General features: G+C 50.4%; 1 protein-coding gene across 6 annotated transcripts in view; it reads right to left on the bottom strand.

Moving 5' to 3' along the window:
* Positions 1 to 19,966, bottom strand: part of Cad88C (cadherin 88C) — a 313,587-nt gene that overhangs the window by 148,390 nt on the left and 145,231 nt on the right. For all 6 annotated transcript variants that reach the window (XM_071691381.1, XM_071691383.1, XM_071691384.1 and 3 more), the window contains one exon: positions 5,238 to 5,346. The gene's annotated coding sequence lies outside the window, so the exon portion shown is untranslated. The remainder of the gene's footprint in view (positions 1 to 5,237; positions 5,347 to 19,966) is intronic.

The following is a 19,966-nucleotide window of genomic DNA, read 5'->3' as shown; positions in this document are numbered from 1 at the left end:
ATATATATATATATATATATATATATATATATATATATGATGGAGAAACGAGCGCAAAACTCTCACTGATGTAAGAATTACGTCCAAAAATTCATAACATTATCATGCTAAACTGAGGAGAAAAACCGAAATAAGTATTTAAGAACATATCCAAGCATGGAACGCGTGGACCAGACAAGAGAGCAGAGCGCTTAGGGTGTGTGTGTGTGTGTGTGCAGATATAACGTACGACTCCGGTCAGATTCTGGGCAGCCGCATAACGACACTATAACCAGTTTCTCCTCCGCGTGTATCCCGGATGAACATAACCGGTCTCCACACCCCAACACCGGAGCCTTTACTTTTCAGCATACCTCCGAGTGGTTGCCGGGAGGGGCCGAGGCAAGAGTCTTCTCCACCCCGGCAGATCAGCCCCACGGCAACGCTTTTCCCTCGCGGGAGCGAAGGGCGGCCGGCTACGTTTCGCCCAGACGGTCTTCAAAGATGTTTGGATGGTCGAGGCGCAATCATAGGCTCGGGGGAAATGTGTAACTAAGTCACCCATACACTTGCACGCATGGCTTGCAGGGCCTTATATATATATATATATATATATATATATATATATATATATATATATATATATATATATATATATATATATATATACCTCGCAAACGCGGGAGACAGCGACAAAGTATAATAAATAATAAAAAATAATATATACATATATATATTGGAAACGATCACAATTTTGCGCGTGATCAAGATATTCCTACGAGTCCACGGGGAAAAATGAAACACGATAAGTTCCCAAGTGCACTTTCGTGTAATAATCACATCATCAGGGGAGACACAAGAGAGAAATATAACAGTCAGTTGATATACATCGAAGAGACGAAGCTAGGACGCCATTTGGTAAACATGCGATTGTCCAAGACAATATAGATTCGCTCCTGCAGTGCTGTATATATTCCTCAGTGTCTATACGGTGAGATATATGGTCCAGCTCAGCTCTCCATAACACAGTGAGGGGCTCGTCTGCCGCGGGGGGAGTCGGGGCAGGCGCGTGTGGCCAAGTCCTTGGCTCAAGGCGCCCCTCGACCTGTACTTTTAATGGCTGTATTGAAAATGAAGATCCCTACAGGCTGTAAGTCTCTCTCTCTCTCTCTCTCTCTCTCTCTCTCTCTCTCTCTCTCTCTCTCTCTCTCTCTCTCTCTCTCTCTGTTGCACTTGGACGGAGCAAATTCATCGCCCAATTAGAGGCTTCTGATGGGGTGGTGAGGGTGGTGAGGTATTCTTCAGGCCACTGCGTGTAGCAGAAACTCCCAAGCTGGTTGGTGTCCGGTCCAGTGACGACTAATTCCCTGGGTAAGCTTAACGAGGTGATTACACCCGCCTTCGTACTGCTGGCATATACCTTCTTCATCCATGCAGGTATAAATCTCTCTCTCTCTCTCTCTCTCTCTCTCTCTCTCTCTCTCTCTCTCTCTCTCTCTCTCTCTCTCTCTCTCTCTCATGATCTCTGCGAAGGACACGAGGCGTTTCCAATTCCCCCCCCCCCTCTCTCTCTCTCTCTCTCTCTCTCTCTCTCTCTCTCTCTCTCTCTCATGATCTCTGCGAAGGACACGAGGCGTTTCCAATCTCCCCCCTCTCTCTCTCTCTCTCTCTCTCTCTCTCTCTCTCTCTCTCTCTCTCTCTCTCTCTCTCTCTCTCTCTCTACCACCTTGAGCGACTTCATTGCTCTTCACGCACGAATCACTCCATCCAGTCCCAGACTCCGCTGGAGGATGCTGGAAGGAGACCGGCCTGAAGGAGTCTTAGCCGCTGCCCCGTCAGTCAGTCAGTCAGTCTGTCTGTCTCCTCTTCATAGAATTAGCCAGAGTGAGTTCTACCCCCGCAGAGCCCCATCTCTCTCTCTCTCTCTCTCTCTCTCTCTCTCTCTCTCTCTCTCTCTCTCTCTCTCTCTCTCTCTCTCTCTCCGGTGCCCATCCTCCACGTGCTCATCTTCATCCAACTATCATACGTTTGCTTGTTAGCCAACGAATTTCTGTATCCCGATGGCTGGCAAACTCTCACAAACCGGACTAGCAACCACACAAATATCGGGCAAGGGGCCGTTCACACAACTGACTAAACACACACACACACACACACACACACACACACACACACACACACACACACACACACACACACACACGCGCGCGCGCGCGCGCGCAAGCAAGCAACCGTAAACAAGCTAACCAAATTCGTACCAGCCGTTAGTGAACACGTTTCCCTAAGGAAATTTTTAAACACTGGGCCTTCTTCTTCTTCTTCTTCGTCTTCTTCTTCTTCTTCTTCTACTACTTCTTCTTCTCCTCGTACGTCTAGCATTCCCTCCTTCTCCCCATCTCTTTTTCCTCCTCCTCTCCACAAAACCCCCCTACCCACTCCCAAGGCCACCTGTGCCTCCCACCCACCAGGGAGGCCTTTCAACCATTCAGCCAGCATGATGTATCCGACACTGGGGCTCGTAAGCTAGCGATACGGCATAATAAAGACATCCTTGCCGCCACAACGTCGACACACACATGTTCCTCTACTGTAATTATGGCCTCTGCTGACAGCTTAGGCCTTACTTAAGTCTTGTTAGGGCTGGATACTTTTAGGCCTGGACGTGTGGTACACCTCCGGCCTGGATCTTTTCGGCTGGACCCTTGGCTTCCACCCTTATGACCAGGGACCCTTAGATGAGACTCTTAAACCTGCAGCCTTTGCTTGTAAATTAAACCTACAGCCTTTGCTTGTAAATTAAACCTGCAGCCTTAGCTTGTATCTTCAACCTAGGCCCTTGGCGTGCATCTTTAACCTGGAGCCTTGGCTTGGTCTCGCGCAAGCCTTGGACCGGGCAATCCCTCATCTGATACCATCTATATTTTTCAAACCTCATCTTGGAATTCGATCGCACACGACCCAACGCGAAAGCCACACCCATATGAGAGCCACTCAAGTAATAATACCGGAACAGACGTGGGGTCAACGGGACAACGGGAACAGACGTGGGAGTCAACGGGACAACGGGAATAGACGTGGGAGTCAACGGGACAACGGGAACAGACGTGGGAGTCAACGGGACAACGGGAACAGACGTGGGAGTCAACGGAACAACGGGAACAGACGTGGGGTCAACGGGACAACGGAAACAGACGTGGGAGTCAACGGGACAACGGGAACAGACGTGGGAGTCAACGGAACAACGGGAACAGACGTGGGAGTCAACGGGACAACGGAAAAAGACGTGGGGTCAACGGGACAACGGGAACAGACGTGGGAGTCAACGGGACAACGGGAACAGACGTGGAGTCAACGGGACAACGGGAACAGACGTGGGAGTCAACGGGACAACGGGAACAGACGTGGGGTCAACGGAACGATCAGAATGGTTGTCCATTTCCTTAATGACCGATAAAGGATCATAAATACCACACATCCCCCTCCTCCAATCAGACACATTCTAGGCTTTCCCACCAACACAGCCTCCTCCGCTAACAGCCAAACCACCCTCCCAGCTAAATACCCTGCATCTCTCGTCCCTTACACACTGGCGAGGGTGAAAAAAAAAAAAAAAAAAAACATTACGACTACTAAATAAGTAAGGACGACAGTGTGAAAAGCTGACCTCCCACCCACTACGCCCAAAATGGGCGAGGAGTGAAAGTGAACTGTGCATCAACGCTGGTGAACACAGGTCGTGCTGAACAAGGAACCAGATCAACCTGACAAAAAAAGAGGCAAGACGGACCACGGGTCCCACCACATCGATTACCCATGACCCCGAAGAATCACCTAAACATCGGAAAACCAGATAACCAAAGAACCTGTTGACCTTTGACGTGGTTATCTGCTCGAGAGGTCAGTTCATGGGAAATTCCGATAAAAAAAAGAGGAGACCTGTTGATCTCCGGCGTGGTTATCTGCCTGGGAGGTCACTTTCGTGGGAAATTCAGATAACGGGAGACATGTTTATCTCTGACGAGGTTATCGGCCTGGGGGACAGTAATGGGACCCTAAATTCCTAATCAGTATGGACAGAGCCAGGATGATCGACGCCGGAGGAGGTTTCCACCTCACCCACGCCCAACAACTCCCTCCAGCACGACAGCCGACTGAAAGAATGACGGATGAAGAAGCACCAAGCAGTATGGAAAGACCAAGACATTCTCACACGGACATTCCACACGAAAGGTTAGATGGAAAACACTTGCGAGTCCATTCGTTCGAGTAGGAGCGTGAGTAGTCAGTACTTGGTCGACAAGATCTTCTTGGTAAAAAAGAATAAAAACCTCAGTTATCTAAGGCCTGGATGACGAAGATTATGAATATCCGTGGGGCCTGGTTGGCGAAGATCTTTTGGATAGTCTGAAGCCTCGTCATCCAAAGATCTGAGACACACAGGACCTGTCTGGCGAAGAAAGATATCTCAAGAGACCTCCTTCACTGCATCCTCCCATGTCCTCCAGTCGTCAAAGAACTGCTCGCTTCAAAGGAGGCCATCCTGTTCCTCCTCCTGAACGTAGCGCAGCCTTGAAGCCTGCAGGAGCCTCTGGATAAGGGGTTCTGGGGTTCTTTGATACATGTAATCGCCATTTCCCGCGATAGCGAGGAAGCGTAAGGAACAGATGACTGAGCATCTAAAGGAAAAATCCTCACTTGGCCCCATTCTCTGTTCCCTCTTATGGAAAAGTACAGTAGGAGGGGAAGATTTCCAGCCACCCCGCTCCTACCCCTTTTAGTCGCCTTCTACGACACGCAGGAATACGTGGGACGTCATATATATATATATATATACATATATATATATATATATATATATATATATATATATATATATATATATATATATATATATATATATATATATATTTTATATATATACACACACACACACACTAGTACATACCAGTACAAATTACGTTACCTCAGAGATAATGGCAAACTACATCCAATATGTACCGAAACTAATGCTGGATAATACAACACCGGAGAACAGATGCTCCACAACGACTAATTTTGCCCGCAACCGAAACAATGCTCCTTAACGCCTCATCCTGGGTCTCGATGGCTCACAACGGTCCCCTGGCTTCAACGATCATGTGCCGGGCATGTCTTTCGTCCTGACGAAAGTAATTCCTCCAGTCATAACACGACACGTTGGGCCTCCAGTGAGGTATTGTTGAGAGAAGAAAATAAAAAGAAAATGAACGGTCACTCACCGATACGGACACAGGTATCCACTCTCTCCCTCTCTCTCTCTCCCCCAGAGGTCAAGTGTTTATTGCAGCACCCCGCGTCTTGACACGTCACTCTGGCCACGCCTTCTGCCTGAAAAGGACAATCAAAAAAAAGTAAGAATATTTTTTTCTGATTTGAAAGCTTTTTTATCCATACAAAATTCCTGAGATTGTACACACACACACACACACACACACACACACACACACACATATATATATATATATATATATATATATATAATATCGACCTTCACTAGGTAAATTCAAACATTTACACTGTTGACCGTTAATGATCAGTATGGCAACAGTGTCCACCATGCCAACACGATGACCCCCTCCCCAACCTTCACTTTTCCCAAACAACCATCATCCATTAACAAAGGAACTCCCGACGAAAAAAAAAACCCTGCTGGAATCCTCCAACTCCCCACGGGACAAACGAAGCCATCCGGGCGAGGAAGCGGACGCCGGATCAACCAGAGTGTCCGAGCGAGGAAGAGGAAAATTGAAGCGTTCCGACGGCTACTGGCAGCCGCTGGCCATCGCCGCGCCTTGTCCGATACCCTTACCACGCCGCCGGCTACAGGAACATATGCCACGCCGATACAGGCCCCGGGGGCGCATGGCATTCCCATTCATTCCCTACAGGAACGAAGGAAGTAGTTACGTGAAAATAATGGAATATGAAACTATACAAAGTTACGTTCACTGACTACTACAGGCGAACGAATACAACGGTCATGTTGCTGGGAAGCTTGAGCACACGGTGGCGTGACATTTGACCTGACCCTCTGTAAAGGTCACACCCCCCCCACCTCCTCCCTTGCGTCCAAAGGTGATGCAAAAGAAAAACAGAGGCCACCGAGAATGACTGACTGGTGGCACCCTACGAATGCCGCGCGGGAACTGGTATCTGCTGCTGTTCATCAAGTCATCGCTGTCATCTGATCATCCCGCCTCCCTCCATGGCTGGCGGGCGGGCCCGGGGGTGTTGCTTGGCCGGCGGCCGGGAGGCTAGTGTGGCACGAGGGAACGTCATTACAGGCCGACCATGACGCTAACACAATGATGAGCCACTGTAATCAACGAGACCGTCCGAGCCGCCGCCACAAAGCCAGACACACAGACACACACAGACCATCGACCCCTGTGCTTCTAATTAGCATTGGGTCGTGGCTCGTAAATCGCTGAGGAAGGGGGTGGAGGGAGGGACACCTCCAGATAATTCTAAATGGTCTGTTATCATTATAGTGGACTGAATCAATTCAAATCCCAAACGTATGAGTCGATTTATGAAGATGAATGATCGCATCGCATGAATCAAATCACGAGTCATGATTATAATAATTTCATCGTCTTCTTTTCCCCCTCCAGTTTTTCCCCACTCATTCTTACAAAGGCGTCTGACTTGCATCTCACTCGCGATAGAGGTCGATTCTTCCTTTTTTTTGTATAATTCACCTGAGCAGAAAACGATTCTCGTGCTGACATCATCGGCTGCAGTACAGCGAGAGACGAATAAATATTGGCAGCTTGAACGTGTGGCCGACAATGGCTCCTCTCCTCAAGACGGTCTGTGCAAGGCTTTCGGCCTTTACTGAAACCCCTCAACCTTCCCTTTATACCCGCAGAACCTCTCTCTCTCTCTCTCTCTCTCTCTCTCTCTCTCTCTCTCTCTCTCTCTCTCTCTCTCTCTCTCTCTCCCTCACCCCGGCCGTCTCTTGAGGCACACTTCACCAGGCGTGAGATACGCGCGCGACTGGTACGACCACAAGATTATCATCGGGCTTCTTATACGGGTGATACAAGAGGGTGTAATCACCCGCAGCCGCCGCCGCCTCCCCACAAGACTCCGGTGACTAAGGTACTCACCCAGGTCATGACTCGTCGGGCAAAACTACCACAACATTCACCGCCACCGTCCACCACCAACCACCGCCAGCCCACCAGCTGAGGCCTCGACACCCAGCTACTGTCAGTCTCTCCCACTCTCTCTCTCTCTCTCTCTCTCTCTCTCTCTCTCTCTCTCTCTCTCTCTCTCTCTCTCTCTCTCTTGCTGCTGTCACTTTGGTAACAATCGCCAACACATCATCATCATCATCAATCATCATCAGCAGAAAAAGAAGAAGAAGAAGAAGAAGAAGAAGAAGAAAAAGAAGAAGATGAAGAAGAAGAAGAAGAAGAAGAAGAAGAAGAAGAAGAAGAAGAAGAAGAAGAAGAAGAAGAAGAGAAAGAAGAAGTTGAGCTGGGGAAGAACATAAGAAAGGAACTATGGAGATAAAATGTTCATGTGAATCCTGGGGTATGGATGATGAATCTAGGAGAACATTAACTTTTTACACATACGATACATATAAAACAGTACATGACGCTGGCCTACCCCTGTGCAGCCTAGTCATCTCCGCTCTAGTTCTGTCGTCCATTTTCGATCATCTCCTCACGTTTGTATATACCTACTCAAAAACACTGTGGGCCCCTCAGCCCACGTGTGACTTTAAGTTTGCCGAGCGCCCCCGGCCCACGCTAGAGCATGGGTAAACGAAGCGAACTACTGAGTCGCTGTGCTCCACTATCCGAGCGTCGGGTGGCGAGGTCGAGACTCAACTGGGCGTCCAGCACGGTTGGATCAGCGTCCACTTGGATCATCGTCTACAATCATCCGCGGTTAAGGACTTAAGCGTTCACAAACGACGGCGTCCACTCGCACCAGCGTTTACTACGGCTAGTGGTCGGGCGGGACAAACAACGAACATCAGCTGAGGCTGGTGTAAACCTGTGTGGGTACCTACTACGGGGAGACGTGTGCTGGGGTGCGCGCACACAGGGCTGGGGTCTTGGGTATCACGGGCGACCCCCGGCTCAAGGTGAACTAGAGGCAACATGAGGTATTCTGCTCACGCGTCGGTGGCTGCATCCCCACGGCCATCTACAGCAGCCAGTACAACTCCTCCTGCTCCTGCTACACACGCACACACACACACACACACACACACACACACATGCCCTGCTCTCACCATAACCCATCCGTTCGTCCACCTCCTCCTCCATCATTCTGTCCAAAAATATCTGAAGAAATCCGTCGGCATCCGTATGAATCTCCCGTGTACACGTTTGCTAAGGCTACAAACGGGTAAAATCATACTTGGAAACTGGCGCTGTGGTGGTGGTTCCCACGTCTGGTTGTAAACACCGAGGACCACCACAGCTCGTAACCTCCTGTGGTGGTTCCCACGTCTGGTTGTAAACACCGAGGACCACCACAGCTCGTAACCTCCTGTGACTCAACAGGACCTCGATATCACCGGACACCTGACCTCCTCAGGTGACCGGGGCTGTCTACGAATAACGGAGCACTGGCCTTATACACCTGACTTCCACAAGAGCTAAGGCTGTCTCCATATAACAGAAAAAACATATGGCCTCGTATACCTGACTTCCACAGGAGCTCATAAGCTTGTCTACAAAATAATGGAACATTACCCTTACGCACCTGACTCCCGCTGAACTTGTCTCTAAACGTCTGAACATTAACCCTCGTGTCATATCCTTCCTCCACACACACACACACACACACACACACACACACATCCGCTAAATGGATAGGGAGTTCGAGCGGCATCGGCCCAGACGAAAGACTGATAAAAACCAGGGAAGTGATCTAACGCGTGGAACACAGTCACTGCCTATATTCGTGCACCAGGTGTGGTGTGGTCTATGATGCAGTCACTTGCTCTGGACCTGGTCAGGGAAACGGATGTGAGAAAGCGCACGGGAGTCATCACTGTCACGTTGAATTTACATAAAAAATGGGTGTTTTTCAGTTGTAAAGTCCAGTGCCATTTAGCGAACGTAAAGTTTCTGGACCCACAATTAAAAATTGAAGGGAATACTTAGACAAGCTGCGAATATCAAACCCAAATATGGCCCGGAAGCTATAAAAGATCATAACGTGGGCGTCAACTGTATAAAAAAGTATATATACAAAAAGGTTTCTGACCCGGACAGAAACAGTCTTAAGAAAGCGATTACAAAAGTGATGCCAAAGATTTACTCGAAGTATTTTCCGCACGGAGGTACTTGACTTACGAAGGTGTAAGTAGATACAGAAAAGGAAGTTCTGTTACGTTTACACAGCGTTAACAATAGCGTCTCCCTCCGGCAATTTTCTTTTACTTTTCCATACTTGTCCGCAGTTTCCCGCCTTAGCGAGGCAGCGCCGGGGACAGACGAAGAAAGGCCGCATTCGCTCACATCCATTCTCCAGCTGTCATGTGGAATACACTGCTTAATTCAAGGAGTCTACATAGTTTTGCATATCTTTTTCAGACTTGATCGCCGTTTCCCACGTCAGCACAAGGAGCAGCCAAACCTAACCAACAGAAACAGTCGCTAATCGAACACACTGTTCAATGATAAGGCAGTTAACCCTGCAAGGTGTCCCACTCCTTCCGACCCTTCCACTATCGCGGCTTTAAGAGATGACCCCCTTTACAAGGTGACCCCGTCTCCTACGTCAAGGACACACACACACACACACACACACACACAAACACACACACACAAACAGAGTGACCTCCACACCACGCTTGACCTTCAAAGGAGACATTACAGTGGTAGCCATGTGTGTGTGTGTGTGTGTGTGTGTGTGTGTGTGTGTGTGTGTGTGTGTGTGTATGCGCGCGCAGGCTCTCCACACTTCACTACACACCACTCACGCACGACACGCCGCCAATGGCCCTCATCCTGGCCCCCGCCCGCTTGATCTTGTCGCCTAAGGGGAATGACACCCACCGTCCAGGACATACCATCTCCTCCTCCTCCTCCTCCTTCCCCCATCCTCAACAGTAGGCCTTCGTAAACACGTTTTCTATATGCTAAGGATCGATCGTACCGTCGTAACTATGGGTCGTAACGATGAGTTCCGAGGTCGTACCATCGTCGTGCCTAAGAGTTTTTCATCGTCCTCCTCAAAGGTCGTCCAGTCGTGCTCAAGGACCTTACCCTCATGCTCAAAAAGGACCGGACTTCATGCTCAAAAAGGACCGTATCTTAATGCTCAAAGAGCCGTACCTTAATGCTCAAAAAGGACCGTACCTTAATGCTCAAAGAGCCGTATCCTAATGCTCAAAGAGCCGTACCTTAATGCTCAAAGGGCCGTACCTTAATGCTCAAAAAGGATAGTACCTTAATGCTCAAAAAGGACAGTACCTTAATGCTCAAAGAGCCGTACCTTAATGCTCAAAGAGCCGTACCTTAATGCTCAAAAAGGACCGTTCCTTAACGCTCAAAAAGGACCGTGCCTTCATGCTCAAAAAGGACCGTTCGTCCCGTACCGTCGTTGTTCAAGTGATCATGTTACACCATCAGCGTCGACCCAGCCCGTCTCCGACACAGTCCACGCTAAATTCATACGGTGACCACACAACCTGCTCGCTGCAACCTGTCTTGTCCCGCCCCTGAGGCTGCCCTGGGAATCTGGTGTGCTCCTACCACACACCCACACACAAACAAAAATCCACTTTTGATTCGGTCCGTTCCCGACAAGCAGTATATTACCTGCGCGTAAATTACGCAATCAATCTTGGAACTGCATAATTAGCATAGAAGCTACACGCTCACACACACACACACACACACACATATCAACCTGGACTGTAACGATGACAACCAAGATACGCGTCGTGTATAATGAGGCGCCATCTATAATGCTATGGCCCCAACACTGCGAACCCACGACTTAGACGCGAAGCCAAGATGCTGAATGCTCGCGCAAGCTCCGAGGGGACGTGCTAGTTGTGATTTCCACCGCCAGGCTATCGGTTGTATGACGAGGTTGTAAAACCCGGTATGGACAGATTTCTGAACGGAAACAAATCAGGTTGTGAGTTCCATATCACAGCTGGGAGACGCATGACCAAATTAATCTTAACAGCTAGGAGAAACCGCAAACCACACAACACAGCTGCAGGGTTATAGCCTGAGTACCAGAGGCCAAATTTAAAAAGCTCCACAGCTAACCTGGCTGTGAGCTGCACAGCCGGGGATGCTGTTAAGAAAGCCAATGCTGTGCTGCATACCGTGCGAGGGTCTTGCACAGCAAGCACAAGCAGAGGTGGGGGCCCCGGAGCCTGTAATTACAGAGGTCAACATGCTGTTTTCTTGTCAAGAGGCGGCGAATTTATTTATAATTGCAGCTATGCCTCTCACGCGGGAAGGGGGGATGGGAGAGATGGCTGTCTCGACATTACACTCAAAGACGAACGGGAGAGATAGTCAAGAGACGAAGTCCTCTTCCTCCTTCATTACGAGAGGGTTTACACAATCTTAACCACGAGTCTTCGTTCCCTCCTCCTCCTCCTCCTTCTCCGAAGAACTGATAAAAGAGGATGGGTTTCCCCTCCCCTCCCACCCGAGTCCACGTAGCCTCTGCCTGCGTCAACCTGACCTGTCTTCGCGCCCCTCCGCCGCCGCCGGAGGAAAATTGTGGTGGCAGTGCTTCTCAGGGGGCGGGTGTGGCGGAGGGGGAGGAGGAGAGGAGGAGGAGGAGTGGTCTTGGTCCTGACTGCTCATTCTCTGGGGGGACACTGCTTATTACGTCTCTTGAATCCCGTCTGGTATCACAGGCACGCAGCAATCGACTGGTGCCACACCCACGACTTGTCATTACCAACATTTCCACCCCCTAATCCACACCCCCTTTGTATGCACCATCACTAAACACCACAAACCACGACAGACACCACTGCATCCACCGTCGCGAGCTGTCTGCATTATCATCACCACCACAGCATCGCTATCATTACCCTTGCCATCACCACCACAGTCGTCGCAACACTGCAGCCACAACGACCACATCGCCATCACCATCAGTCTCTTGCGCCATCGGGCGCGAGATCACATGAATTCAAATCGCGTTCGAGGAAAACCAGACACGTCATCATAACCACAAACAACCAGCACGAACAAACGATCACCATCACAACCCTCCTCCTCCTCCTCCTCCTCCACCATCACCAACAGAGCCTCCTCGCTCTGTCCAGGAACATGTTTAGATTGTGTCCCGTTAACCCCTCAATTACCGGCAGAAACTCCCTTCATTACCCGGCAACTAATTACGGTGTGTACAAGATGATTCCAAATTGACTCGGGCGAGGCTGTGTGTGTGTGTGTGTGTGTGTGTGTGTGTGTGTGTGTGTGTGTGTGTGTGTGTGTGTGCAGGAAGGATCAGGAGGAGGAGGAGGAGGAGGAAGGACAGCGACGGAAAGACGCCCTTGCTACTACCGCCACTACTGCTGGTGCTGGCAGGCGTGAGGCAGCGAGCGACCATGGACTGAGCCAGCGAGCCAAAGAGCCTCCAGGAGAAGTAGGTATCAAGCATTAGGAGGAACTGCATTTATGATGTGGGACGCTGACGAAGGGAACGCTGAAGGAGGAGGAGGAGGGGGAGGATGGTTCAGTAAGCGGGGGCAGTGTTCCCAGAGCTGCGACAGTCGTAGATCCTGTCTCGTAATTGCGACCATTTCACGACCATTAATGGCACCTGCCTGTGATCGGGATCTGGCTTACCCAAGGAGGGAGGGAGGCGGTCATGCTGCTCGGCACAGAGGCATGAGAGAGGAAGGGAGGAGCTCTCCTAGGAGGAGCAGGAGGGGTAAACACCAGAGGAGTGGGGAAGGGAAAAAGAGGCTAGAAGGACAGGACAAAATATGGGAAGGGATGCATCCAGAACAGTCCCTGGAAAAGGAAGGAGCCGGGTGTGGTTGGATGAGAGAGGAAGTATGATGGTCCAGGAGAGGCCGGAAAAGGTCGACAGGTCCTGGCAAGTGAGAGGCCGAGGTGGGAAGGAAAGCACGTGTTGCTTGAGAGAGAGAGAGAGAGAGAGAGAGAGAGAGAGAGAGAGAGAGAGAGAGAGAGAGAGAGAGAGAGAGAGAGAGAGAGAGAGAGAGAGAGAGAGAGAGAGAGAGAATGATCGGGATTAGATTAATTTACCATCATACGACGGCATGATGGCAACCGACAGTCTTATAAAAGACAATTCAGACTTTCCGAGTCAACCCAACAGAACGAGGAACCAATCATCTATCTCTCCGTATTCTTCTGAGCCAAGTCGCTTCCGACACTCAGCACAACACTACGATACTTTGGAAGATGAAATTATATAAACACGTGTTAGGTGGGGAGGGTGCGCGGGAGGATGGGAGGGGAGGAGGTGGGGTTGTGAGGGACTGGAAAGGGACTGATTATGGGAGTACTCGAGAAGGACAGATAACAAAGAGACCTAATGGTCCATGACGAGGTTATCTTCGGTCACAATCTAACTCCCTCGGCGGATGCACGATAGGAAACCATTACGACAGGGAGGAGCGACGGGAGGAAGGAGGGTAGGACATTCTGAAAACACGATACTCCTCTTTAAAAAGGTTTCGACGCCCGAACACTTATGGCTTTTAGTCGAAGGCCAGGTCATCCCATCCAAATGTCGCGACCCTTCAGGGAGGTAACAAGAGGGACTGGAAAAGTGCCTTTGACAACTCTCTCTCTCTCTCTCTCTCTCTCTCTCTCTCTCTCTCTCTCTCTCTCTCTCTCTCTCTCTCTCTCTCTCCACACACACACACACACACACACACACAAGTAACCCCAGAGGTCCTGTCTGGTTTGTGACCTGCAGGTTGGCTGGCAGGCTTGGCTGAAGGTCACGACAGGCTGGCTGGCTGACTGTCTAGCCCAGAGGTCTTGCTTCTGCGACTCGGTGAACAGTAGGCTCTAGACACCCGGCTCTGGGTCGGTCGGGGGGGATCTCTTAACTGGCTGGGGACTTAGGGCGCCTCGGTTGGCCAGACAGACGTCCCACATGAGGCTAACCAACTGGAATCAATCTGTTGGCCACAGGTACAACTTAGCCTCAGCTCCTTCGTGGTTGTCTGATGGGAGACCTCCTCATGGCCGATCTGATGAGGTCCTGGCCGGCCCGCTGGTTGGTTGGCTGACCAAAGTACCAAGAACGAACGGGCGGCTGACTTGGCGATGGTCAACCGCGAGCTGGCTGAGCGGCTGGCTGGCTGGGTGGCTAGGTAGTCGAAGGCTTGGAGAAGAAGAGGCCGCCGCCGCCGCCGCCAGCCATAAAAACCTGTTTTATGGTAACTCTGGAGTGTATTAGCAGCTCACTGGGGATAAGGTGCTGGCGCCACCCAACTCTGATTCACCCTAGGGGTCCAGGTGTTAAGTAATTACGTATGTAAAGTAACGCCCGATCGTGGTATGGTCCGAGGGTGGAGGGAGGAGGGAGAGGACATAGGTATCAGACCGAACCCAATATGAAACAACTCAGGTCAAGATTGCATCGATATAACCCATTCATGGAGTCTTGGATCCCCTTCATCTAGGTCCTGAATCTTTATTGGGGAACGAAGGCGACACCCATAACGCTCTCTCAACCACGGCGCTGACTCGCTGGCGCATCCTTGCATCTGTTGATGCCTGCTGCTGACGAACTGTGATTCCTGCCTGATGACACCCGCTCATGACTCCTGGCTGACACCCATGACTACACACAAGACTCATCCTGTGGGGGTTCCACCACGCGAGTATGGATAACATCGATGCAAACGGTAGAGGTGACGGAACAGGCGAATGGAACGAACAGGAACAGACAAATGCGTCCTTTCGACGCTGTGTGTGTGTTAGTGGAAGAGATCAGAAACTGATGGATGAGTGTGGTGAGGGTGTAGAGGCATACAGGCGATTCGAAGAGAACTACTTGTCAACTCTTCATGTATCTAGGGAGGTGCAAATACTGCCAGTCGCGGAAATGGAACGAAGAACATATTAGTCTTAAACGTAGTCTATGGTGCTTCTTTCAACCACTGGTAAATCATTTCGTGTATCAACAATTCCGTCGAAAGAAAAAGTATTTCGCCTCAACCGAAGTAAAACGTTTGCCCACGAGTTTGTTATCCGCTAATACCACTGAAATCAGACATAGAAAAGTGTAGCTGGAACAGATCTCGAGATTATCGAAGCCTTTGATGATTTTGTTTACCTGTATGAGATCACCTCCAAACCTTCTCTTTACAAAGCTAAATAAATACAAGTTAGCTCACCTCTTAACCCTCTCTTTTATGAGCCAAAGAAGTCGTATGTCTGGCTCTCACACGATCTGCGTTTGCAATCAGGGAATATTTCTGGAGGTGTTGGAATGGTTCATGGCAGGGGTTTATATGTGGGTGGCGGAGCTGAATAGGGGCTGGAGGAGGAGAGACCCTATCTTCTTCCTCCTCCTGCGTACAGAGGGGGAAGCCAACCTTATTACGTCTTAAAAGAGGCTCCTCTCAAGTCCCCTTGAGACGATTATGTGATAAGTGGCGGAGTAACTCAATCGAGAAGACCACCATGACTCCTGTAGGGGAGGGGAGTGGACGGGCAAGGGGCGATGATGGGGTGTGGCGAGTGAGGAATAGATGGGGAAGGGGTAAATAATGAGATGGGTAATATAAGACATAGGATGATGGGGAAGGGCAAAGGTATCGATGAGTCGGTGGGTGAAGAGGACAGTGACACAGTGAGGATAGGAAGCACAGGGGCAAACGAAGGGGTGACAGAGAGTGTGTGTGTGGAAGGCGCAGACATGAGAGACGGGATGTGATAATATAAGGAGAGGTAAGGAAGGAGAGAGAGGAGTGTGAGGCGAAACTTAATGATGCCAGACGCAGGGTCGAGGCTGAGGGGGCGAAAAACACAACCACGGTAGAGAAGACATGGAGGCATGCAGTAACACCCTTGGGTACGACGTTACGACCCTTAGGTAGGACGGTGCGATCCTTGGGTACGACGGTACGACCCTTGGGTAAGACGGTGCGATCCTTGGGTACGACGATACGACCCTTGGGTACGATGGTGCGATCCTTGGGTACGACTGTGCGACCCTTGGGGATGACAGAACGAACTCTAACCTGACCTTTTAAGGGTTAGACCTTGGGTACGACTGTGCGACCCTTGGGGATGACAGAACGAACTCTAACCTGACCTTTTAAGGGTTAGACTATCATACCCAGAGGGTCGTATCGTCGATGTGCTTAAATAAAAAAAAAAGCGGGATCGAACAAGACTGTGTCGAGCCACCACTGCGGTACATGTGAGGACAGAACATTGCAAGCCTAACATGGAGGGAGGCAACTCACCCTTATGAGGGAATGACTTACCCACTGGCGCTACGCTGGAAATACTGGAAGTTCTCATAACCAAATAGGACCCCATTTTCTAGGAACCCCTGCTGCTCAAGGCTGCGCTACACTCAGTGGCAGAGAGAAGGTGGACTCCTCTGAAGCTGGAAGTTCCTTGGCGTGTCTTTACACCGTGAATGATGATGACACAGCCTCGCCAAAGGTGACTTTTCCATTCGTGTAGTAACCTCATAACCTCAAACTGACCATGTCCTTAAGCACTCACTAGAATGACAGTGAGAGCCACAGTCACTGCATCCATAAGCCGTCGAGGCAAAACATAAACCACTTGAGGCACAATGGAATCCAAGGACCTCCTGTGCAGGTGTTCCCGCGCGTGAGATGGTCGTGGCGTACCACAGGGCAACGTCTCCAGCAAGTCCCCACCTTGGAGTTGGACCCAACCGTCTCCAGTACCACCCCCGACACCACTTCTTGGCGGCTCATTACCTCCTCCCCTCACCCTCACCAACCAACCATATCAATCCCCACCCACCCACCCACCCCCACTACGTCAACCACCACTCGCCACTTAACTCGCGATTATCCCTTTACTCCCGCCATTAACACCCCGTCAAGTACTGCTCTATCCGCCATTATCCCTCCCACCGAAACCACCTTCCACTGCCTCACCCACCACCACTACCTCACCCACCACCACTACCACTACATCTCCGCCCCTCCCTCTCTCTCCCCTAATACCACCACCACCAAGCCTCCACTACCCACCAACGCCACCAAACCGGCTCGCCAACGTCTGATACTAATACTAATCCAACTGGTCATTATCCACAAACACAAGCGGCCGGATACAACCTACAAGCAACACAAGCTGCCAGGCACAACCCGCAACCAGCACAAGCTGGGAGATACAACCCACAACCAGCACAAGCTGCCATATACGACCCACAACAATCACAAGCTGCCACATACGACCCACAACATTCACAAGCCGCCAGGCACAACCCACAACCATCACAAATCGCCAGGCACGACCCACAACCACCACAAACCACCAGGTACAACCCACAACCATCACGAGCCGCCAGGCACGACCCACAACCACCACAAACCACCAGGTACAACCCACAACCATCACAAACCGCCAGGCACGACCCACAACCACCACAAACCACCAGGTACGACCCACAACCATCACAAACCACCAGGTACAACCCACAACCATCACGAGCCGCCAGGCACACAACTCAAAAAGCACAATCCAAAAAACAACAGCAGTAACAACAAAGCAGCCACACAAGCACCTAGCCCCAGGCAATAGTGAGGTGGAGGCATCACTCATTTGGTCCAGCGACCTGATCTGCATATCCCGTCTCACTGGATTCAGACGCACACACACATCTGATATCATCACTGAACATGTGTGATGTTCTTCATGATTGCGCTGCCCGAGATAACAGAAGATGCGAGAAGTACAACCACTCGGAAATTAAAGACAAATCTTTTAATTTCCTCTCTCTCTCTCTCTCTCTCTCTCTCTCTCTCTCTCTCTCTCTCTCTCTCTCTCTCTCTCTCTCTCTGAGTCTGTCAACGGACCACAGGTTGTTGAACTTCTCTTGAGCTCGATGATACGAGCCCTTGAGCACGATGGTACGAGCCCTTGAGCACGATGGTACGCACCCTTAAGCACGACGGTACGAGCCTTAAGCACAACGGTTCGACCCTTGAGCACAATGGCACGAGCCTTGAGCACGACGGTACGAGCCTTTGAGCACGACAGTAAGAGCCTTGAGTACGACATGAAGATATTAAGGCATGACGGCCTGGCCTTTGACACTCAACCCTTAAGGGCTGGGAAAACAATGGCTAGGCACATCGTACATATACCCAGAGGATCATATCCTCGTGTTTCAGAAGGGTCGCACCTTCGTGCTCAAGAGTCGTACCACCATCACTCGTGTTCAAATGGACGTTAATTGGCCCACTGTGGTGGGTTCCCGAAGCTAAAAAAAAAAAAAAAACACCTCACTACCAACCAGAGGAGACGTCACACACTGAAGCCGTGTGTGTGTGTGTGTGTGTGTGTGCTGAATACATGACTATCGCCTCGATTGTTATCACGACATGGGAAGGAAAAAAAAGGCATGCAGAGCTAAGTGTGGTGTCCGAAAGGATAGAAGACTGGATAGGACGAGAGCAAAAGAGGCTAGGTTACATAGATTCTGGACGGGGGATGATCAAATGAGGGATAGGAAGTAGTAAATAGTGGGACGATATCATGAAAGGAATGTACTGGGAAGGATAGATGGCCCATGACGAGGTTATCTGTGGTTACTATCTAACCTGTGGTAGAGACAGGATAGTCACGCTGAATAGGTCGAGTAATGGGATGGCAAAGAGGAGGTAGGGAGGGAGGTAGGCAGGATAGGTGCTTTGGGTGGTTCTGGTCGGGATGGGATAGACGTCAGGATGGAGTCTGAGACTGGGGTGCTTTAAGGGATAAGGAGAGAGTATTTCAGAGGTGGTTCATGTGGAGAGCGCCAGATGGTGGGGAGGATGAGCTCGCAGCTGGTGCAATGGCGGACCAGAAGGGGTGGAGAGATGGGAAGTCGTCTTAACGAATGAAAAGAGGATGAGTGGGTCTTGACCTTTTCACACAAGTGGCATACGTAGACCAGAGACACCCGCTGGTGGACGATCCTCAGCATATATCTAATATCATATCGGGTCTGATACCACAACCAAGAAAACCAATACCACCCAAATCTATTCATTTATATAATCACTTATCTATTCATCTTACCCTGTGGAGCACGTGTTAAGAACCTTTGCTCTAGACACACACACACAAGCTAAGGAATCTGAAAATAAAAATACCACGTAGGAACATTTGCATGAGGAAACCATGGCACGGTGTTACCCAACAGCATGAGGTCTCACTAAGGCGCGAGCGCACCGTGGGTGCAGCGACTTCCCACACCCTCGACGACACTGTGGCACGACGGAGTAAGAACACCACGACTGACGAGCCTCGCTTACGGACGTCCACACGATAGGACACACGAGCAACGTACGTGAAGCATCTGAACCTAGGAAATTAAAATAATGCCACACGGCGGACAATTTAAAGTGATGGCAACACACCCCAATCAGATTCAAAGGGGGTTGCCATGGCCAACACACGAACGTAGAGTACCAATTAAGGGGGTAATAGTCACAGGACAAGAGGGAGGTAAATAACGAGGGTACGAACACAATGGCCAAAACATTACCTCCCCTCCTCCCCAGCATACCACGCCCCGTAGCCAGGAGCGACAACCCATCCCTCACAGTCTCCCCACCACAGGGGTCTTGCCTAAAGCTCCCCACCCGGGAGTCCCAACCCTGAAGGCTATCTCCCTCCCCCAGTGAGTCTCAACCCTGAAGGCTGTCCCTCCCAGAAGTATCTAACCAAGAGATCTCCACCCACAGTCTCTATCCAGAAGGACTCCACGCCCAGAGGTCTCTACCCTGACGGCTCCCCACCCA

This window comes from Panulirus ornatus, chromosome 50 (genome assembly GCF_036320965.1).
Source record: "Panulirus ornatus isolate Po-2019 chromosome 50, ASM3632096v1, whole genome shotgun sequence".
Lineage (NCBI taxonomy): Eukaryota > Metazoa > Arthropoda > Malacostraca > Decapoda > Palinuridae > Panulirus > Panulirus ornatus.
Note: the sequence above shows the minus strand (reverse complement) of the source record. Positions and strands in the feature narration are given on the sequence as shown.